Source organism: Pristis pectinata, chromosome 15 (genome assembly GCF_009764475.1).
Source record: "Pristis pectinata isolate sPriPec2 chromosome 15, sPriPec2.1.pri, whole genome shotgun sequence".
NCBI lineage: Eukaryota > Metazoa > Chordata > Chondrichthyes > Rhinopristiformes > Pristidae > Pristis > Pristis pectinata.
In genome coordinates, this window is record NC_067419.1 from 9591509 (window position 1) to 9615296 (window position 23788).

The 23788-nt window shown below is 45.2% G+C and overlaps 1 protein-coding gene across 1 annotated transcript in view; it reads left to right on the plus strand.

Annotated features, from left to right (window-relative positions):
* LOC127578251 (contactin-1-like) overlaps window positions 1-23788 on the plus strand; it is a 659394-nt gene that overhangs the window by 70291 nt on the left and 565315 nt on the right. Inside the window, 1 exon segment of the mRNA XM_052030032.1 lies at window positions 11201-11262. The gene's annotated coding sequence lies outside the window, so the exon portion shown is untranslated.

Consider the following 23788-nt stretch of genomic DNA (forward strand, 5'->3'; position numbering starts at 1 on the left):
GAGACAATGATCATAATTCTATCTCCTTTACAATAGCATTGGAGAGAGAGAGGAGCAGACAGACTAGAAAGGCGTTTTAGTTGGAGTAAAGGCAATTATGAGGCTCTCAGGCAGGAAATTGGAAGCTTAAATTGGGAACAGATGTTCTCAGGGAAGAGTACAGAAGAAATGTGGCAAATATTCAGGGGATATTTGTGTGGCGTTCTGCACAGGCATGTTCCAATGAGACAGGGAGGTTACAATAGAATACAGGAACTGTGGTGTACAAAGGCTTTAATAAATCTAGCCAAAAGGGAAAGAAAAGCTTACAAAAAGTTCAGAGCTAAGTAATGTTAGAGATCTGGAAGAGTATAAGGCTAACAGGAAGGAGCTTAAGAAGGAAATTAGGAGAGCCAGAAGGGGACATGAGAAGGCCTTGGCGGGCAGGATTAAGGAAAACCCGAAGGCATTCTACAAGTATGTGAAGAGCCAGAGGATAAGACGTGAAAGAATAGGACCTATCAAGTGTAGCAGTGGGAAAGTGTGTATGGATCCGGAAGAAATAGCGGAGGTACTTAATGAATACTTTACATCAGTATTCACTACGGAAAAAGATCTGGGGGATTGTAGTGGGGACTTGCAGCAGGCTGAAAAGCTTGAGCATGTAGATATTAAGAAAGAGGAGGTGCTGAAACTTTTGGAAAGCATCAAGTTGGATAAGTTGCCGGGACCGGATGAGATGTACCCCAGGCTACTGTGGGAGGCGAGGGAGGAGATTGCGGAGCCTCTGACGGTGTTCATTGCATCATCGATGGAGACGGGAGAGGTTCCGGAGGATTGGAGGGTTACAGATGTTGTTCCCTTATTCAAGAAAGGGAGTAGAGATAGCCCCAGGAAATTATAGACCAGTGAAGTAAGACTCACTTCACTGAAGTGTGGTTGGTAAGTTGATGGAGAAGATCCTGAGAGGCAGGATTTATGAACATTTGGAGAGGTATAATATGATTAGGAATAGTCAGCATGGCTTTGTCAAGGGCAGGTCCTGCCTTACGAGTCTGATTAAATTTTTTGAGGATGTGACTAAACACATTGATGAAGGAAGAGCAGTAGATGTAGTGTATATGGATTTCAGCAAAGCATTTGATAAGGTACCCTATGCAAGGCTTATTGAGAAAGTAAGGAGGCATGGGATCCAAGGGGACATTGCTTTGTGGATCCAGAACTTGCTGGCCCGCAGAAGGCAAAGAGTGGTTGTTGAAGGGTCATGTTCTGCATGGAGGTCAGTGACCAGTGGTGTACCTCAGGGATCTGTTCTGGGACCCTTAGTCTTTGTGATTTTTATAAATGACCTGGATGAGGAAGTTTGCGGATGACACAAAGGTTGGATGTGTTGTGGATAGTATGGAGGGTTGTCTGAAGTTACAGCGGGACATAGATAGGATGCACAGCTGGGCTGAGAAGTGGCAGATGCAGTTCAACCCAGATAAGTGTGAAGTGGTTCATTTTGGTAGGTCAAATATGATGTCAGAGTATAGTATTAATGGTAGGACTCATGGCAGTGTGGAGGATCAGAGGAATCTTGGGGTCTGAGTCCATAGGATGCTCAAAGCAGCTGCACAGATTGACTCTGTGGTTAAGAAGGCATATGGTATATTGTCCTTCAATCATGGAATTGAATTTAGGAGCCCAGAGGTAATGTTGTCAGACCCCACTTGGAGTATTGTGCTCAGTTCTGGTCACCTCACGACAGAAAGGATGTGGAAGCCATAGAAAGGGTGCAAAGGAGATTTACAAGGATGCTGCCTGGATTGCGGAGCATGCCTTATTAAAACAGGTTGAGGGAACTCAACATTTTCTCCTTTTCTCCTTGGAGCGACGAAGGATGATGGGGGACCTGATAGAGGTGTATAAGATGATGAGAGGCGTTGATCGTGTGGATAGTCAGGCTTTTTCCCAGGGCTGAAATGGTTGCCACAGGAGAACATAGGTTTAAGGTGCTGGGGAGTAGGTATAAAGGAGACGCCAGGGGTAAGTTTTTTTTTACTCGGTGAGTGCGTGGAATGGGCTGCCGGCAACGGTGGTGGAGGCGGATACGATAGGGTCTTTTAAGAGACTGTTGGATAGGTACATGGAGCTGAGGGCTATGGGTAAGCCTATTAATTGCTAAGGTAGGGATATGTTTGGCACAGCTTTGTGGGCCGAAGGGCCTGAATTGTGCTGTAGGTTTTCTATGTTTCTATTATTTTAACCAGATGCATGTGAGAGAGATGATGAAGCAAGTTCAGATAGCTTGGATGCTCTTGTTGTAGTGTGCCTTTTGGTTTATGATTTATTTTAGTGGGGAAAGCCCAACTATTATCCTGTACAACAGGATCTCAGTTTGTGTATGTGTGTGTTTTTTTTGATGATTTGAATATAAATGGATATTGAAGTAGGGATTAATCCTAACAAAGGTGCTCATTTTTTATTCGAAGTGTGCTGAGCTCTGAGAGTGAGCCAGTGATGCTGCCTTTCATCACTTCATTGGAGTGCTTTTCTCAAAATGAACAAGAAAGAAATGAGTTGAATTTCTGGAGGATTATGAACAGATGCAAAGGCGTAGATTAGTGTATGTGCTGCTGATCAGAAAATGTAAATAATCTAATTAGGAATGCACAGACCAAGACAGTTGATTTCAGTAACCAATCATTTGGCTGTGAATTCACTACAGATCTCGCTTAGAAACCAGCGCTGCCAGAACTGGGGTTTACCGCACCTTTCGTTCTCATTGCTGTTGTTATGCCATTCCCGTTTTGCTCTCTTTCCCAGCTGACAGGCCCAAACCATCTCGCAGTCAGGTAAACACTGCAATCTGCCTCCCAGTCCGTCCAAAACACTCATTCTCCCTTGCACTGCCTCACTCTTCACTGTTGCCCGTCCCAAGTTTCTCTGCAGCTGACTGATAAGAACATAAGAAACAGAAGCAGGAGTGGGCCATTCAGCCCCTTGAGCCTGCTCTGCTGTTCATCAAGATCTTCTACCTCAAGCACTGTTTTCCTGACCTCTCCCGATATCCCCTGATACCCATTTCCAGAAATCCATCATTCTGTTTTGAATGCAATTAATGACAGAGCCTCCACGGGTCACAGTGTAGAGAAATGTGAAGATTCGCCGCCCCTCACTGAAGAAAGGTCTCCTCATTTCAGTCCTAACTGGCCTATCCCCTATTTTAAGACCGTGAAACTTACTGGTTCCAGACTCCATAGCCAGAGGGAACATTCTCACAGCATTTACCTTCTCAAGCCCGATCTGAATTCTGTTACAAAGAGGTTGCCACATGTTCTACTAAACTTTGGAGAATGGAGGCCAAACCTACTCAATCGCTCATCATATGATAGAGCTGCCATCCCAGTAACCAGTATGATAAATCTTTGCTGTACTCCACTTGCAAACCTATCTTTATCTTGAGTGGGGAGCCCAAAAGTATGCACAATACTTCAGGTATTGCCTCACCAAGGTGATGTATAATTGTAGTAAGACATCTTTACTCATGAACTCAAATACTCTTGCAATTAAACTGAATGTTGTTGCTTGTTTCACCTGTATGTTAGCTTTTGCTGACTTTACAGGGACATGCAAATAGGGCTGATGCCTTACAGTTACATTGACGTGGTTTATTCCTGTATTTTCCATCTTTTAACCAACTCTGAATGCATAGAGCATAGAACATCACAGTACAGGCCCTTCATCCCACAACGTTGTGCCGACATTTTATCCTGCTCTAATATCTATCTAACCCTTCCCTCCCACATAGCCCTCCATTTTTCTATCATTCATGTGGCTAGCTAAGAGTCTCTTACATATCCCTAATGTATCTGCCCCAACAACCTCTGCCGGCAGTGCATTCCACGCACCCATTACTCTCTGTTTTTAAAAAAAAAGTTACCTCTGACATCCCCTTTATACCTTCCTCCAATCGCCTTAAAATTATGCATCCTCATGTTAGCCATTTTGGCCCTGGGAAAAAGTCACTGACCACTCTATCTATGCCTCTTATCATCTTGTACGCCTCTATCAAGTCACCTCTCATCCTCCTCCTCTCCAAAGAGAAAATCCCTAGCTCATTCAGAAGGCATACTCTCCAATCCAGGCAACATCCTGGTAAATCTCCTCTGCACCCTCTCTAAAGCTTCCACATCCTTTCTATAATGAGGCTACCTGAACTGGACACATTACTCCAAGTGTGGTGTAACCAGAGTTAAGCCCTAGCTCCTTTAGTCTCTCCTCATAATCCATACTCTCCAATCCAGGCAGCATCCTGGTAAATCTCCTCTGCACCCTCTCTAAAGCTTCCACATCCTTCCTATAATGAGGCGACCAGAACTGAACACAATACTATTACATTGGTGTATTAGAGCACATTGGTGAATTAGCCCCAGTTCAATGAGCTCCAACCTTGTCAACCAACCTGCTTATTAAAAGCCTGCTGAAAATCTCCAACTTCTGGTAACTGCTCCCCCTCTTGCCCCTTTTCTCTCCTCTCCTGATCTACCTGGCCCCCATCAACATGTCTGGAATCTGGAGCAACAGACAATCACCCTGTTTCTGTCTCTGTCTCCACCCTCTCCGTTCGCGCATCACCCACACACTCATCCCACTGAATCCCCGTCCCCCACTGTTCCCATCTGCTTTCCCCACCTCCCTCTCTCGGTCCCATCTTTGATCAGATTCCATCAACTGCGGTCCTTTATCACCTCCACCCATCACCCCTCAGCTTCTGTCACTTTTTCTACTCTCCCCTCCTCCCATCTGCCCATCACCCCTCCTTACCTGATCCACCTATCCCCTGCCAGCTCTTACTCCACCCCTTCCCTTCACCTTCTTATACAGGCCATCTCCCTTCTACCTTTCAGTCCAGATGGGATGGTCTCGACCCGAAATGTCGACTGTCCATTTCCCTCCATAAATGCTGCCTGATCTGCTGAGAGCCCCCAGCGCTTTGTGTTGCTCCAAAATCTACACTAATTTGGTTCTCTCTCATCTACTCTATTGGATGCATTCTGAAAGAACTGCAGTCGATTAGTCAGAAATGATTTCCCCTTCATATGACGCCCAGTGCAGCTGCCTGTATTCATCATGAATATCGGGTGACTATTTGACTGCGTACAGTATGACACAGCTTGAATAACTGCAACCTTAAAGTTCCAGTCAGCCCTGACCTCTGGTGCTGTGTGCATGGAATTTGCATGTTCTCCCTGTGACCATGTGCCTTTTCACTGGGTGTTCCAAAGATGTGCGGGTTGGTAGGTTAATTGCCTGCTGTAAATCACCCCTGGTGTGTCGGTGAGTGAAGGAATCTCGAGGGAAGCTCATGGGAATGCAGGATTAGTATAAATGGCTGCTTGATGATCAGAGTGACTTGGTGGGCCGAAGGGCCCTGCATCAGTTGTGTGCTCCTCAGCAAGGGTTGCTGGTGTCCAAGAAGGTCTAGATGAGTTTTCTTGTTCTGAAGTGGAAACCCATTTCATTTCTCCTTTCGCAAAAAGCTCAGGAAAATTGAGGCCCACGTTGATGAGTGTAACAGGTGAATCATTGAACTGTACAGCAGTATAACACAGGGCTGTTTCACCTTCAACTATGTGCTAGGTCAGATGTAGGAAAATTCAGTTTGTGCTACTTCCCAGTGTTTCCCCACAACGTGGCAAGTTTCAAAGTTGGGTAATTATAAAAATCCCTAAGTATTAAGTCCAATCTTGGTAAATGAAAAACTAACAGCGTGTTGTTAAGACTCTTCTGGTTCAGAAGCATCCTTTAACATACCTGGTCTAGACCTGTGGTACTGTGGGATCCACGGCAGCGTGGTTAATTCCTGATTTGTCCTCTGAAATTGATCTACTCGTCAGTTTGCTCAGAGTCCGGTTGGGGTTGGACAATAAGTGACGGCCTTTCCAGTGATGTACATGCCTATGAAGGAGTAAAATAAAAAAAACACAGCTCAAATCTCAGTTGTCTGGTTATTGACCATTCAGCCACTGGAAACTTTTTACTATTTCTGACCTATTATTTTAGGTCTCATCTGCCTTCACAAGAAGGAGAACAATCCCACTTCATCCATAGAGCTGTGACCCTTCATTCCTGGATCTGTTCTAATCATCTCCTCTGTATCGTCCCCCCTCTCCTCATGAGCAGTGTGCAGAACTGGGACTAAACTTGTGCTTTAATGTGATTTTTTTTTTAGCATGTTCCTAGCTTTTGTGGTGTAAACCTCTGTTTATAAAGCCAAGGATTCTGTGCATTAACAGCTTGTTTAACCTGTCCACCAACCTTCAATGATTTTTGCACTCCATCAGCTCTCTTATTGTAGCCTTTTTAAAAAAAAGTTAGCTGATACTGTAGAGACCAAATGTGAACCGAACTATTATATTGCCACATTAATGCCGATGAATTTAACCAAAAATCTGACCAGTTGAATGGAGGAAGTACCACTCCGTGTTGGATCTGGCATAACCCCAGCTGATACAAGAGGCATGCTTAAAAATTCCCAGGCAATTTCCCAGGAATGGATTTAAGATTGATTGAGAGCCTGAGATCCAATCCTGAAGGTTGGATTGGATGAGACTCCCTGCTGGATCTTGGTAGCATGGGAAATTAGCACATCTTCCCAACATTCCATTGTGAATGAAAACACTAAGGCACAGCTGTCAGTCAGCTTTGGGTGTGTTGCTACTCATTGCAATATCAAAGGTTCCTGCAAGAGCTTTGTTATTTTTTATTATTAATATATATATTGTTATTTGCAAAATAATGGCTGTATTTTTGAAACGGCCCCTTCAGCTGACCAAGTTTGTGCAATCCATCAAGATCTGCTTTCACTAATCCCATTTTGTTTTCCCCCACATTCCCATCAACTCTCTCCCAGGTACTACAACTCACCTGCGCACTAGGGGCAGTTCACAGTGGCCAATTAATGTACAAAACTGCACACCTTTGGGACATTGAAGGAAATCAGAGCACCCGGGGAAACCCAGGTGGTCACAAGGGGAACATGCAAACGCCACACAGACAGTACCGGAGGCTAGGATTGAACCTGAGTTGTTGGAGCTACGAAGATTCGACTCTGCTTGCTCTCCCAAACCCCTCCACTCTGCTCTTATTTCTATTTTAATTTCTTTCATTTTTGTTCACAGATTTAACTCTTCTGACTGCAGAGAAAAGGTGCACAGTTGAGAGGGACTTAACTCCCCAAATGATGGTGTGCAACACAGGGCAGCAGGTGGCGAGGATGTTTCCTGCATGTCGTTCTACAATTTAAATTGGTTCTGCATAAGCACACATAATTGCATGCTAATCCCTGATGCTAATTGCTGCAATTAGTTGGGAAGAATTTGACCCTTTGGACTGGATGAAGAGAGGAACCAATTTACTATTTTCAGAAAATCACTTATTTTCTCATTTAATGCCACGTTATATCCAATATATCTCACTGGAGCATTGGTACAAAATGGTTAATGGAGAACTTTCATTTTTCCTGTCACCAAATTGTCTTTACTATGTGTGGATGTTTATTACAGGAATGTCAGTCTACCTCATCATGGCCCTTACACTTTATTTGTGTACCTGCACTGCACTTTCTCTGTAACTGTAACACTATATTCTGCATTCTGCTATTGCTTCCCCTTTTGTACTACGTCAATGTACTTGTGTATGAAATGATCAGTCTAGAAGGCATGCAAACAAAAGCTTTTCACTGTATCTCGGTACATGTGACAATAATAAACCAATTATCAATATTGGCAAGCCCTTGTTACCTGTAATTGGTTATCGATGAGAAGTTGGTGCTGAGCCGTCTCCTTGAGTTGCCAAGTTTGCCTTTACTGGAGTGCTGATAGGAAGGTTTCTGATTCAGGATGGTCAGTGTGTTGGAGCAGTCTTGAACACAGTGATGTTCCAGTAGAACTACTGCCCTGGTCCTTGGTGGTTGAGGTCACAGGTGGGGGAGGGCAGGGAGAGAGGGGGCAGTGTTTCTTGGTGCACAGCATTCTTTGGACAGCACAGGGTGCAGGCATCATACGCCAGCGATAAAGGTGGAGGATGTTTAGGCTGAAGGGCCAGTCAAATAGAGGGCTTTGGTCTGGATGATGTCAAGCTTCTTGAATGTTGTTTACCCAAGTGCTATAATATAGAACAGCACTGAGAGGGCATGGGAAAAGGAGCGGATCAGTGCCAACAACATAAGGGCAAGGTTCTCCCAGCAGATTTTAAGGAGTTAGGGAAGTGATTTAAGAAGCAGGATTTCAAAGCTCTGGATTACTCCCAGTCTCGCATCCACGAATGTACCAAGGGGAGGATAGCCAGATAAATGTGTGACTGGACTGATGAAAGAGCGACAGTTTCTGGGGCATTTGCTCTGGTTCTGTGGGAGGTGCGATCTCATCAGAGTCTGGGTATCCTGTGCTGAGTGACTTTCTACTGCCTAACAGACAGGCCTGTGTTGTAATCCTCTTCCCTTGGTTTTGAGTGCTGCTTTAAAAATACTCAAGTAGGTTCACACCATCCTGGACAAAGTAATTTGCTTGATTAACATGCCATTCACCAATCTAAATGTTCACTCCATGTGCCACTGGCACACCATGGATGCAATATGTACCACGTACAAAATAGACTGCAACAGTACCCCACGTTTCCTCTCCAAACTGACCTCTACTGTCTGGGAGGGCAAGGGCATCTGATGCCTGGCAATGCCACCACTTTCTCCAATCCTGACTTGGAAATATATTTGCCACACCTACAGTGTTCCATGGTCAGAATAATGGTGTTCCTAATTTAACAGAAGTATGGACTCCAATCAGAGAACATGGCTCCTTACATTTTGAAGGGCCAACAAGCAGGAAGCTGGAGGAACTCAAGCGGGTCAGGCAGCATCTGTGGAGGGAAATGGACAGTTGATGTTTCATCCGGAAGGGTCTCCACCCGAGACATCGGCTGTCTGAAAGAGCAGAGGGGAGGTGGCCTGTATTAAGGGGGAAGGGGTGGAGCAAGAGCTGGCAGGTGATGGGTGGATCCAGGTGAGGAGGGGTGATGGGCAGATGGAGGAGTGGAAATAGAGGCTGGGAGGTGATGGGTGGAGGTGACAAAGGTCTGCTGATGATGGAACCTGATGGGAAAGGAAGGTGGAGCATTGGAATTGGGGAAGTGGGGAGGACAGATGGGAACTGGGGGGAGGGACCCAGTGGGAAGAATGTGTGGGTGATGGATGGATAGAATGGGTGGAGGAGGGGAAGAAGGGGAAAACAGGGTGTGGGTTGGTGTAAGCAGAACTAGTTAGATGCTGAGGAGAGAGAAAACGGATGGAGAGGGAGTAGTTTACCTGAAATTAGTGAACTTTTTCTACTCTCTCCTTCATCTGCCTATTACCTCTCCTCACCTAGATCCACCCATTGCTTGTCAGTTCTTGCTCTTCCCCTCACCTCCTGATACTGGCTATCTCTCCTCTATCCTTCAGCCCAGATAAAGGGTCTCAACCCAAAACGTCGACTGTCCATTTCCCTCTGCAGATGCTGCCCTACCCACTGAGTTCCTCTAGCCTGTGAGTTGCTCCAGGTTCCAACATCTGCAGTCCAGTATGTCTGCATTCTGAAGGGCCGTCTGGAATGAGTAATAAATGCTAGCGTACCCAAACTGTGTGAATGGATGAAAAATTATTTCCCTGCCTTGACTGCCACTGGTTGCCCAAGCTGTTACACTGAGTTAACTGGACTATTAAAAGTGAGGTCTGAAATAAATCATGTGCTTCCCTGAATTGAAAATCCTTCACAGTTGCAGTTTGATTTCTCTTCCCTGCTCCTGGCAGGAGGAGGCTGACTAATCTATCAAGCTTACTCAGCATGGGCAATGCAACTAGATACTTCCTGCTGGAATAATCTGCACTGTTCTCTGCTCTGTGGGGGAAGAGAATAAAAAGCAAAATCGCAAGAAGTGAAAGTGGTAGCTGCAGCCTTTTAATGTTTTGCTTTATTTTTCCTGTGGCAAGCAGTTACACTAAGGATTTTATGAGGAAGAGCTAAATCCATGGAATAGAGACGAGCTGTTGAAGGGAGATAATGGAACATTCATTATTGGGGGGGGGGGGGGGGGATCTCAAATGATTCCAGTGGAGAAGTGCTTTGATACCTGTGGTACCCAGAAACAGCTATTTTAAATGCACCATAGTAAAGGATATGGTCACCTCAGCAACCTTGGTTTGAAGGTTTATCAGGGCGATGCCAGAAATGTGAGAGTATATATATCTCAAGAAAGGATAAACAGATCATCTCTTTTGAGAGCAAGAAAGATTCCATAATGGAGATCATTAACGTGCTGAAAGATTTTCGTAAGAATGGACACAGAGCAAGTGTTTCCACCTGTGGGGAAGCACTTGGCATCAATGTAAAATGGTCACCAAAAAATACAAGAGGGAACTCTGAAAGACTTGCTGCGGATAAAGTGAGAAAGGGGCACTTACTACCACGTGCTGGCATGGATGCATTTTGAGGGGAGACTGGGCAAGTGTGTGAGAGAGAAGGGAGCAGAGGGGTTGCATTGATAGATTTGGAAAGGATGCAGGAGTTAAGGGGCCCTGAATGCCAGCACAGACCAGTTGGGCTGTGTCTGTGCAATAAAAGCTCTGAATTAAGCTCCTAAAATAAGTGGGAGCGGGCTTGACGCAAGTATAGAGTAAAAAGCAGCCGGCAAGTCGCCTGGCAGACTCGCCCCAAGAGACTGATCTAGTGACAGATGCGGAAAGTGTTGCATTGATGCAGTTGATGTGCTGTTCAGAAACTGGGATTAAGTAATAATGCTGGGGTAAAGCTTCAACTGTTTGATCAACCTGTTCCAGGCACGTCCTGGGTGAGTGGGAGCTACCGTATGTGCCCAGTCAAAAATATTAACCGGTCCCGCGAGCAGACTCGTTTGTTTCCTTGGACTGACCCTCTGCTGAGCTTCATGTGTGCTGTTGTTGCAAAAGTTCCAGCACTTAGTCTGTGATTAATCATCCAACATGTGCAAGTTACTGATTGAACTGCCTCCTCCTCCACTTCGGGTTATTTGCCAGTGGGCTGACTCTTCACAATTGTTAAATTATTGCTGTTTCGAATCTAGTTTGACAACTGTGGTTTCTTTGCTCATTCACACTGTCTGTGGTTGGCACAGCTTGTCCTTGCATTCAGCTGCCTTCCTAGTGATTCTCTTCCTTCACCCACAGATTTCGGAGGCACCAACCTTCAAGATCTGAATACTTTTCTCCTGTTGACTCTTTCTCTTCTGGTAAGAATCACTCATTTAAATTTTTCACATTTTAGTGTATTTAATATAAAACCCTAGATGCACGTATGCTAAGAAATCAGATCACATTTCTTTTTGCATTGACTGAATTTCTGTGGATTGATAAAAGACAAACAAAAACCAAGACTGCAGATGCTGGTCTCCCACCCAGTCTTCGTAGCTCCTGATCTTGTTCACTGCCCGACCTGCTGAGTTCCTCCAGCAGTTTGGTTTTTGCTCAAGAACTTGGAGCATGGATTGTGAAGTCCGTGGCTTTAGTTCTGGATCCCTCTGCACCTTTATTGTGTAACCCACCAAGAATTGCAGCCAGTGGAGCTTACTAAGGTAGCCTGCATGCTTGATTGCACTTCTGGGATTTTCATCCTGATTTCTTTTAAAGGGGAACCTCCCTGCGCAGGTGCCAACCTAGTGCCTTGAAATCGACTTGAGGAGCTTCCCTTTAAATTGGCAGACCTCTCTGCCTCCCACCCACAGCGCTTGCAGCTCTCGCTGATTTGCCAGCATCTGACCCCCAACACACTTCCCCGCCTTCCAATTTCCCCAGTTTACACTCCCTTTACCCACAGTCCCACTCTCTGCCAGCCCTTTGGTCCTACAGCATTCCAGGAGGTAACCGGTTTCCTTTCCACATTCTGCACTGACGCAGTTTGAGGAGGAAAGCTGTTGCCCATTTAAGATGGATCCGTCGGGGCTATTGCTTTTCCAAGAGGTCCGTTCCAACTCACCCTTTCTCCAGCCCCAATGTTTACTGCTGATCTGCAAGCGATGTGTTTCTTGACAGATATTTTATGTCAGCTCAAACAAGATGCCGGTAACTGGAACCAAGGTGCCTCCCAAGTGAAGGACTTGTCAGCTCTTCAAAGTGGCTACGTTGGTGTGGAGTTCTCTTCTCCTGGGGAAGACTGTAAATTGCTAACCGGTTGTCTACAAGAGCTTGGAGGACCTTTGGGATTCAGTGACACTCACTCACTCAAACAGCTGTGGCTGTGCAGAACTAAAAATATTCATTTTTTAAAACTAAAGTCATTGAGGAGAAGACTATATTTTTGTGATTGGACGGGCTAGATTTTTTTCCTTCAGGCTTCAAAATTCGTGTTTCAGTCATAGCACAGTTGTCTAGCAAGGTGGAAGGAGGCCATTCAGCCCATTGAGTTCATGCTAGCTTCCAGGGAGCAACCCCATACCCCTCCCCTTCCTTCCCTGTATCCCTACAACTTATTCTCCCTGAAGCACACCCGTAAATTGTCCTTCTGATTCTTTTTTTTTGTCATTCATCTTCACTGAGGGGTAATTTACAGTGGCCATTTTACCTACCAGCACACATCTTGAGATGTAGGAGGAAAACTGAGCACCCCTGGTCGCAGGGTGAACGTGCACAGAGATAGCACCTCAGGTCAGGATGGAACCTGGGTCACTGAAGCTGTGAGGCAGCGTCACCAACCATTTCACCACTGTGTCATTGAGAAAGGAGAACAGGGATACAGGGATTGTTGGGTGATCTTCGCGTAGGATCCAGGGTTTATATAATTTGGAGAGAAGATGGGATCTAGCAGCATGTCTTGGTTGGGCAAGAACACGGTTGGGAGTTTGTAATCTGGAGTCTGATGATGAAGTGATGCAAGTGCTGTTGTTAAGACTGAGGGAAAGAACTGGTCAATGCTGCAGGGGTTGACCTTGCAGGGAACAAGAAGGGTGTGAATTCGTACAATTGAGGGAGATTTATGGGAAGGGGTTCATTTTAACAGTTATTTATTGACATAATGGTTGTGCGTGCAAGATGCAGGATTTCCAAAGAATGAGGTGGTTGTTTTTGTTTTTGAAGACTGTTGACCTTGTCCAGGTGTGGCCTCATTCTGTGCCATCAACTCGTTTGGTTTCAGGGTCTTGCAAATGCAGCCCGGGTTCACTGTCACGCCTGCATTCTTCCAGCAAGGGTTATTGACCAGCGATCTGACACCGCAAACCTGGTCAGATTTCCTCTCCCATGGCCCATCCTTGCCCTCCTATTGCTGGGGTTTACATCTTGTCATTCCTGGCACGATAAATGGGTTGAAACAGAAGCAGCTATGGTAAGCTTTACTTCGGTATCCCTGGATATGTCACCCTGCCATAGAAGAATGAGGGGTGATCTTACTGAAACACGCAAGATCCTGAGGGGAATGACAGGGTAGACGTCGAGATGTTTCTGCTTGTGGGGTAATAACAAAGGAGGGGATGTTGTAACAAGATTTGGGGCTGGTCATTTAAAACTGAGGTGTCACAGAGTAATCCAGCACAGAAACATGCCCTTTGGCCCAGCTTGTTCATGCCGACCTAGGTGCCCACTTAAGCTGGTCCCACTTGCCTGCATTTTCCCAGTTTCCCTCTGAACCTTTCCTATCTATCTCTTAGATGTTATTATTGTACCTGCCTCGACTACTTTCTCTGGCAGCTCGTTCCATATACGCACCACCCTCTGCATGAAGTTGTTGCTCCTCGAATCCTTTGTAAATCTTTCCCCTCTCACCTTAAACCTGTGCCCTCTAGTTTTTGGTTCCCTTTCTCCAGGAAAACAACTGTGTGCATTTACCCTATCTATGCCTCTCATGATTTTATACATCTCAATAAGGACACCCCTCAGTCTCCTACGCTCCAAGGAAAAAAGTCGTAGCCTGTCCAACCTATCCCTATAACTCAGGCCCTTGAGTGCCGGCAAAATTCTTGTACATCTTTGCATTATTTCCAGCTTAATGCCATCCCTCCTATAACAGGATGACCAAAACAGTACCAGATGTGGCCTTACCAACATCTTGTGTAATTGAACATAACATCTGACTCTTGTACTCAGTGACCTGACGGGTGAAGACCAGCATGCTGGATGCCACCTTCACCTAGCTGTCCACCTGCGATGCCACTGTCAGCGAGCTGTGTACCTATACTCCTACATCCCTCTATTCCACAACACTCCCCAGGCCACTGCCATTTACTGTGTAAGTCCTACCCTGATTGACTTCCCAAAATGCAACACCTCGCACTTTTTGCAACACTTAAGTGTGTTGGAACTTGTTGCAGAGGGTGGTGAACAACTAGGTAGTAATTTTATGTCAAATTTTTTTCAACAACTAGTCTATGAGCTGGGAGCAAAGCAGATTGTATCTTCTGCATATCACCCAGAATCTCAAGGAGCTCTGGAGAGATTTCATTCTACTCTCAAAAATATGCTGAAGACTTATTGCTTTGAAAACACAAAGGATTGGGACGAAGGTATTCATTTACTTTTGTTTGCCGTTAGAGATTCAATCCAAGAATCAATAGGATTTAGTCCGTTTGAGCTTGTATTTGGACATAGGATGAGAGGACCTTTGGAGTTGTTGAGAGAGCAATGGGTTAATGAGGAAGTGCACTTGAGTCTGTTGGACTATGTCCAAATACAAACTCAAACGGACTAAATCCTATTGAATCTTGGATTGAATCTCTAACGGCAAACAAAAGTAAATGAATACCTTCGTCCCAATCCTTTGTGTTTTCAAAGCAATAAGTCTTCAGCATATTTTTGAGAGTAGAATGAAATCTCTCCAGAGCTCCTTGAGATTCTGGGTGATATGCAGATGATACAATCTGCTTTGCTCCCAGCTCATAGACTAGTTGTTGAAAAAAATTTGACATAAAATTACTACCTTGATCAGATTGGATTTCTTTTGGCAAACCAAACAAGGTAAAAAAATTTTAAAAGAGCCTTTGACACCGTCTTGGCCTTAATATTTCTAAGGGGTATTTCTTGATCATTGGGGGCACTTAAAGAGAAAGTGGGCACTTTTATTTTGAAAGATCAAGGAACTCAGGACTTGTGGAACTGATACAGAAGAGGAGATGAGGCCTGGGGCAGATTAGCCATCATCATATTGAATGGCAAGTCAGGCAATAGGAGCTGAATGGCCTATTTCTGCTCCCATTTTCTTATGTTCTAAACAGCTACATCAGCTGAACAATAGATCAAATGGCGGAAGTGGAAGAGATGGTGTCCATGTAAGATGGGAGAAGAAATTACCTTTCCATGCAGAACTGATCCATCAGATGACTTGATGCACACAAACTGCTGCAGCAATTTTTTCATGTACTGATCTGCAAGACAAGGTGTCCTTCTGAGTGCTCCTTCTTGGCACGTTTCTCTGGAAGCTGATTAATAACGCCTTTTGAAGTTGTACTGAATTATCATTCCTGATATCTGCAAGGTGCTGTAGAAGCTTGGATTGTTGTGTAAGGGTGTGCAGTGCTTTCAAAGGTCAATTGAAAGGCTGACATTTCTTTAGAATTAGTTGTAGCATGAGAAACAGACATTTATTAGAGTGTTGATAAAATGTGCCTCAGTCCTGTGCATCATTGGAATTTTCTCTATATTTCTGAATTAATTTGCACTTGCTCTTAATTTTCTGATGTCATCGACCCAGCATGGCAGAACTGTCAGAAAAATAACATTTACTTAGCTTGTCAAATGCTCATTGGTTGATGAGGGAACCGGTGAAATGTGTTCTACCATATAGACCATCAAGCAGTCAACACGCTGTCAGGCTGTGCTTTAGAGAATATCACGCAAGCCCAGCAGACACATCCCTTGCCTTCCTGTGTAGCTAAGGTGTCATATAGGATTCAGTTGGTCGCACACTTCCCTCTGAGTCTTCAGCTGAGGAGACAGGAGTGTCAAATCTTGTCTGATAGCCCAGCAGACTAACACAAGTCTCCCCTCTCATGTGAGACCTCTGCCCTCGCAGGTGGATGTGAAAGGTAAATCTGACCATATTTAAAGGTGAGCAGGGGAGTTGCTCTGGTAACTCTCAATCCCTGAACAGAATCATTAAAACTGAAATTTCTGGTCATTAATTAAAAATCAAAGAACTGTAGATTCTGGAAATCTGAAATTGAAGAAAAAAAACAGAAAATATTAGAAGCACTTAACGGTTCTGATGAAGGATCCTGAATTCAGTTTCCCTTTGTACAGATATCGCCTGATCTTGAGTGTTTCCAGCATTTTCATTTCTTGGTTGTGTTATTATGTAGTTATAATAAAGAACTACAGTTCCCAGTAGGCAATGCAAGGGGTCACATGGGGGAACAGGAAGTGGCTGTAAAAAGAGAGGGAAGGCTGCTCAGAAGGGAAGGGAGGAGAAGAGGAAGGCATTACTGAGAGGGGACTTGATAGTCAGGGGAACAGACAGGAGGTTCTGTGGACGTGAGCAAGAATCCAGGATGGTATGTTGCCTCCCAGGTGCCAGGGTCCGGGATGTCTCTGATCAGGTTCACAGCATTCTTGAGCGGGAGAGAAAGCAGCCAGAAGTCGTGGTACATGTTGGTACCAACGACGTAGGTAGAAAGAGGGATGAGGTCCTGAAGAGCGAGTTTAGGGAGTCAGGTAGAAGGCTGAAGAACAGGACCTCAACGGTAGCAATCTCAGGATTGCTACCAGTGCCACGTGATAGTGAAGGAAAGAATAGGAGGAGATGGCAGATGAATGTGTGGCTGAGGAGTTGGTGCAGGGGGCAAGGTTTTAGAATTTTGGATCATTGGGATCTCTTCTGGGGAAGGTGGGACCTGTACACAATGGACGGGTTACACCTCAACCCAAGGGGGGCCAATATCCTTGCAGGCAGGTTTGCTAGTGTGGTTTGGGAGGGTTTAAGCTAGTTTGTGAGGGGGGTGGGAACTGGAGGGTAGGTCAGTGAAAGAAGTAAAGTCAGATCTAACATGTAGAGAGGCTTTGAGGAAGGAGAAGCAGAGTACAGGGTATAAAAGTAGAAAGGTGGATGGACTAAAGTGCATTTACTTAAATGCAAGAAGTATCAGGAATAAGGGTGATGAACTGAGAGCTTGGATAAATACGTGGAACTACAATATTGTGGCTCTTGCAGAGACTTGGCTGTCACCAGGGCAGGAAGGGATACTGAATATTCCTGGATTTCAGTGTTTTAAAAGGGATGGGGGGGGGGGGAGAAGAGGAGGAGGGTGGCGTTACTGGTCAGGGATACTATTACAGCTGCAGAAAGGGTGGATAATGTAGAAGGATCCTCTCTAGAGTCAGTATGGGTGGAAGTTAGGAACAAGACAGGAGCAGTTACTCTACTGGGAGTATTCTATAGGCCCCCTGGTAGCAGCAGGGATACTGAGGAGCAGATTGGGAGGCAGATTTTGGAAAGGTGCAAGAATAACAGGGTTGTTGTCATGGGAGACTTCAGCTTCCTAAATATTGATTGGCACCTGCTTAGTACCAAAGGTTTAGATGGGGCAGAGTTTGTAAAGTGTATTTAGGACGAATTTCTGTCACAGTATGTTGACAGGCCGACTAGAGGGGATACCATATTAGATCTAATATTAGGTAATGAACTGGGTCAGGTGACAGATCTCTCAGTGGGTGAGCATTTGGGGGACAGTGACCACCGCTCCCTAACCTTTAGCATTGTCATGGACAAGGACAGGAGCAAAGAGGACAGGAAGATATTTGATTGGGGAAGGGCAAATTATGAGGCTATAAGGCTAGAACTTGCGAGTGTGAATTGGGATGACATTTTTGAAGGGAAATGTACTATGGAGATGTGGTCGTTGTTCAGGAATCTCTTGCAGGGTGTTAGGGATAAATTTGTCCCGGTGAGGCAGAGAAGGAATGGCAGGGTGAAGGAACCATGGGTGACAAGAGAGGTGGAACAACTAGTTAGGAAGAAGAAGGCAGCATACTTAAGATTTAGGAAGCAAGGATCAGATAGGTCTCTTGAGGAATTTAGGGTAGCAAGGAAGGAACTTAAGAAGGGGCTGAGGAGAGCAAGAAGGGGACATGAAAAGGCCTTGGCGAGTAGGGTTAAGGAAAATCCCAAGGCTTTTTTTCACATGTGAAGAGCAGAAGGATGATGAGCGTGAAGGTAGGACCGATTAAAGACAAAGGTGGGAAGATACGCCTGGAAGCTATGGAAGTGGGTGAGGTTCTCAGTGAATACTTCTCTTCAGTATTCACCAAGGAGAGGGGCCTTGATGACGCAGAGGACAGTGTTGGTAAGCTTAATGTTCCAGAGCATGTAGATATCAAGAGGGAGGATGTGTTGGAGCTGATAGAAAATATTAGGACAGATAAGTCCCCGGGTCCTGACGGAATATTCCCCAGGCTGCTCTGCGAGGCGAGGGAGGAGATTGCTGAACCGTTGGCTAGGATCTTTGAGTCCTCGTTGTCCATGGGAATGGTACCGGAGGACTGGAGGGTAGTGAATGTTGTCCCCTTATTCAAAAAAGGTAGTAGGGATAGTCCAGGGAATTATAGACCAGTGAGCCTTACGTCTGTGTTGGGCAAGCTGTTGGAAAGGATTCTTAGAGATAGGATCTATGGGCATTTAGAGAATCATGGTCTGATCAGGGACAGCCAGCATGGCTTTGTGAAGGGCAGATCATGTCTCACAAGACTGATAGTGTTCTTTGAGGAGGTGACCAGACAGATTGATGAGGGTAGTGCAGTAGATGTGGTCTACATGGATTTTAGTAAGGCATTCGACAAGGTTCCACATGGTAGGCTTCTTCAGAAGGTCAGAAGGCATGGGATCCAGGGAGCTTGGCCATGTGGATTCAGAATTGGCTTGCCTGTAGAAAGCAGAGGGTTGTGGTGGAGGGAGTGCATTCAGATTGGAGGGCTGTGACTAGCGGAGCCCCACAAGGATCGGTTCTGGGACTCTGCTTTTTTGTGATTTTTTTTAATGACTTGGATGATGGGGTAGAAGGATGGGTTGGCAAGTTTGCAGATGACACAAAGGTTGGTGGTGGTGTGGATAGTGTAGAGGATTGTTGAAGATTGCAGAGGGACATTGATCGGATGCAGAGCTGGGCTGAGAAGTGGCAGATGGAGTTCAATCCAGAGAAGTGTGAGGTGGTGCACTTTGGAAGAACAAACTCCAAGGCAGAGTACAAAGTTAATAGCAGGATTCTTGGTAGTGTGGAGTAGCAGAGGGATCTGGGGGTTATTATCCACAGATCCCTGCAAGTTGCTTCACAGGTAGATAGGGTAGTTAAGAAAGCTTATGGGGTATTAGCTTTCATAAGTCGAGGGATTGAGTTTAAGAGCCACGAGGTAATGATGCAGCTCTATAAAACTCTGGTTAGACCACATTCTGTACAGTTCTGGTCACCTCATTATAGGAAGGATGTGGAAGCGTTGGAAAGGGTGCAGAGGAGATTTACCAGGATGCTGCCTGGTTTAAGAGAGTATGGATTATGAGGAGAGACTAAAGGAGCTAGGGCTTTACTCATTGGAGAGAAGGAGGATGAGGGGAGACATGATACAGGTATACAAAATATTAAGAGGAATAGATTGAGTAGACAGCCAGCGCCTCTTTCCCAGGGCACCAATGCTCAATACAAGAGGGCATGGCTTTAAAGTAATGGGTGGGAAGTTCAAGGGAGATATCAGAGGGAGGTTTTTTTACCCAGAGAGTGGTTGGGGCATGGAATGCGCTGCCTGGGGTGGTGGTGGAGGCAGGTACATTGGTCAGATTCAAGAGATTACTAGATAAGCATATGGAGGAATTTAAAATAGAGGGATATGTGGGAGGAAGGGGTTAGATAGTCTTAGGCGAGGTTTAAAGGTCGGCACAACATGGTGAGCCAAAGGGCCTGTATTGTGCTGTACTTTCTATGATTCTATGAGAACATGGTGTCAGAAGTGGGGCCCCAAAACAAAGAGGAGGTGAGACGTTTCTTAGGGAGTCCCTCGACTGTCAACAGTGTCAGCACCACTTAGGTCACTCCTTGAGCAACAAAATGAATGGTTTGGTCTCATGAGCAAGAAGAGTGTTTCCAGATGTTGAAAAGGGTCCTAACTGAAGAGCCCATGCTGAAGTTTTATGATCTGGAAAGGTGTATCAGGATATCAGCTGATGCGTTCCGGCACGGCCTTGGATCAGTACTACTGCAGTAGCATGATGGCACATGGCTACCTGTGGCCTATGCATCAAGGGCTTTAAGAAGTGCGAAAGCCAACTATGCACAGGCAGAGAAAGAGCTTCTCGCCAGTACATATGCATGTGAAAGGTTCCATCAGTACATCCATGGGCAAGCTATTGAAGTGGAGACAGACCATAAACCATTGGTCTCAATTATGTCCAATCCACTGAATGACTGTCCCATGAGGATACAGCGCATGTCTATAAGGCTGCAGAAATATGATGTGAAGATGATCTACACACCGGGAAAATATATGTTTGCTGCTGATGCGCTGTCTCGAGCAGTCGACAAGACAGAAAAGAGTGACCAACAGGTTAATGCAGATATACAGGCCTATGTTGACATGATTGTCACCTCTCTTCCAGTATTTCCAGATAGAACAGAGCAGATTAGGAAAGCAGCAGAGGCAGATGAAACAATGAAAGTACTCAATGATACAATACAGAAAGGATGACTGTCCAATGTGTATTCGGGACTATTGGGCATGCAGAGCAGAACTGTCAGTAGTGAACGATATGGTCTTCAAAGGGAACAGGTTTGTGATTCCAGTGTTACTACGCAAGGAGGTGCTCCAGGAGATACACGAAGGGCATCTTGGGGAGGAAAAATGTAAACGTAGAGCACGTGAAGTGATATACTGGCCAAGAATGAACCAAGACATCAGCCGGACTACTGCTTCATGTGACATATGCCTTACCTACAGACCAAAGCAGCAAGCAGAACCACTTACACCACGCCCTGTACCAGACAGGCCGTATTTCAAAGTTGGAGTGGGTTTGTTTGACTGTAATGGGAAAAACCATATTGTTGTAACAGACTACTTTTCCAATTACCCAGAGGTTGCGACACTGCAATCAACGTCCAGCAAAGCAGTTATCATGTTCCTGAAAGCTGTGTTTGCGAGGCATGGAGTTCCATGTGAAGCAGTATCAGACAATGGTCCACAATTTGAGATGTGAATTTGATTCCTTTGCCAGTGTTTGGTGGTTTTGACATATAACCTCAAGCCTTCATCACCCAAAATCTACTGGCCTAGCAGAGAGTTCAGTTAAGGTGGTGAAGGGCCTCGTGAAGAAAGCGCAAGATGGACGAGAGGATTTCCACAGAAGTCTAATGATTTACAGAAGTGCGCCACTGCAGAATGGCCTTTCACCATCCCAGATGCTGATGGGTCGACGCATACGCACTAAATTTCCACTACGTGAAAATCTGTTGACACCTGAAGGAGCACACAAGGTCAAACAGGCTAAAGAGGAAGGGAAAGAAAAACAGAAACAGAATCACAAGAAGACAGCGAAAAGCCGACCAGTCCTGAAGCCTGGTGATCAAGTGCGAATCCGAGATCATGATTCTGGCACATGGTCCATGCAAGGAGTTGTGCAAGAGGAAGTAAATCCACATTTATACCAGATCCAGATGGAGCGAGGGACACCTCTGAGGCGGAACCACGTGGATCTACGACCACAAGCTCCAACCCATGGCTGTCACCCATCCCCTGTCAGTACACCAAAGGGGCCAGCATATGGAGAAAATGAACATGTGGACCAGAGTTCCCAGGGAAACACCAATAGTAATGCAGCAAATGAAAGCAACACGCCTGTGAAAACCAGTATCAGATCAAAAAGGACCATTAAACCACCTCAGAGACTGATTGAAAGCTGCTGAGTGGACAAGGTTCTTGGCAGGTTTATAAGTAGTGTGTTTGTTTTTCTTTAAAGGGGGAAGATGTGTTATTATGTAGTTATAATAAAGAACTACAGTTCCCAGTAGGCAATGCAAGGGGTCACATTGGGGAACAGGAAGTGGCTGTAAAAAGAGAGGGAAGCCAAGCCTGTCTAGTGTTGGTTAATAACATGTTCAGATGTTAAACCCACGTGAAGTTTGTCTTTTGATGAAGAACAAACAACATTGGTTATTAATCTTGTTGCATTCTGTGGGATCTTCCTGTGCACGAGTTGGCTGTTGTGTTCCTGCCTTCCAGTAGTGACAATGCTTCAGAAATTCTTCATTTACAGTTGGCCATTTTACTATGTCCTGAGGTTCTGGAAGACACTATGTAAATGCTGGTCTTCCTTTTCTGGACAGGGAATTGGGAGAGTGCACTGAAGATGTCAACAACTTATTAACCTCCAGGTCGCACTCTTGTAAATGTTAGTTGATCTGTTGGATTTACTCTGGGGAATGTTCACTAAATAAATTTCATGGGAACCATGCTAGGGAAAATAGTTAAAAATTGGATTGGTGGATGGGAACCGAGCAGGTTGGTTCACATGTGAATGCAGTCCAGTGTTTTAAATGTGGTCACTTAAAAAGAGACTTTGACTGCCTTTCTATTGCTCCTGCCTGTGAACCTATTCAATGGAAACCATGATGGTCAGCTGAGTGAAGTGGCCATTAGCACTGAGTCAAGGAGTTGCATTGTGGAAGAATATGCTGGAGGATTTCTAACTGGTGGGATCTCTCTTTCATCGTGCTGTTGGTGTTAGTTCCGTGGGTGGAAAGGATGAATATTCTGGGCCAAGTTCAACTGGTGAGAGAGGGGTTGACTTTTTCTTAATCCTGGGCTAATGTGGCTGGGATACATCCTTTGAAATTGTATCAAACAGGATTTTGGAAGGGGCTGATGATGGGTTAATTTGGAGGCTTGATCTCCTGGACACAGAAGATTTCAGGCCAGGATTCCACAGGATTGAGCTGTCTGACAGCTGAATCGTGGACCATTCTCGCAGAAGTAAGCATTTGGGCAGTCAAATCTATATTGCTGGTTTTATCCAGATGAACGACCATGGTTGGAAATTGCATTCCTACCTTTCACTGCCATTAAGAGAGTATTGTGGGTCACCCTTATGCTCTATGTGAGAGGTTGGATGAGCACACTGAACACCACTGTAGTGCAGGGGACCACTCAAGTTTTGGAGAACGGAACCTAGCAATAACGGGAACATTATCATTAGTGAATGTGTTGATGTGAATATTAAGTAGGAGCTCGATCTCCAAACACAGCCATATGCAAGTATCATCTATGTACAGCTGCTTGACTACCAAAGTTAGAGTGTTCTTGTTTCTGGATTGGAAGTGTTGAAGGTTGAACTGTTTCCCATTAGTCTTGTGAATTTGTTCCACTCCACTAGGAAGCTTGCTGCCGTTGAGGTGCAGGACCGTTGACACATTAACTGAAGCATGTAAGAGGATGGGCTTCCACTCAACATCTGCAAGACAAGGGTCTCCACCACCTGGCCCTTGCTGGACAACCCCACCCTCTGATATGAGAGGTCCACAATGAACTGGATGACGTGGACCATTTCCCAGATCTCGAGAGTCACCTCTCAATGAAGGCAGACATTGATGAGGTTCATGATCGCCTTCAATGTGGAAAAGGGTGTTTGAAGATCTAGACCTCAGATCTGGCACAAATTGGTTGTCTACAAGGCAGCAGTGATCCCTACCTTCCTGTATGCTTCTGTGACTAGGACCATCTACAGCATGCACATCAAGGCACTGGGTTATACCATCAATGTTGTCTCTTCAAAATCTTCCATATCTATTAGTTGGTAAGGAAGTT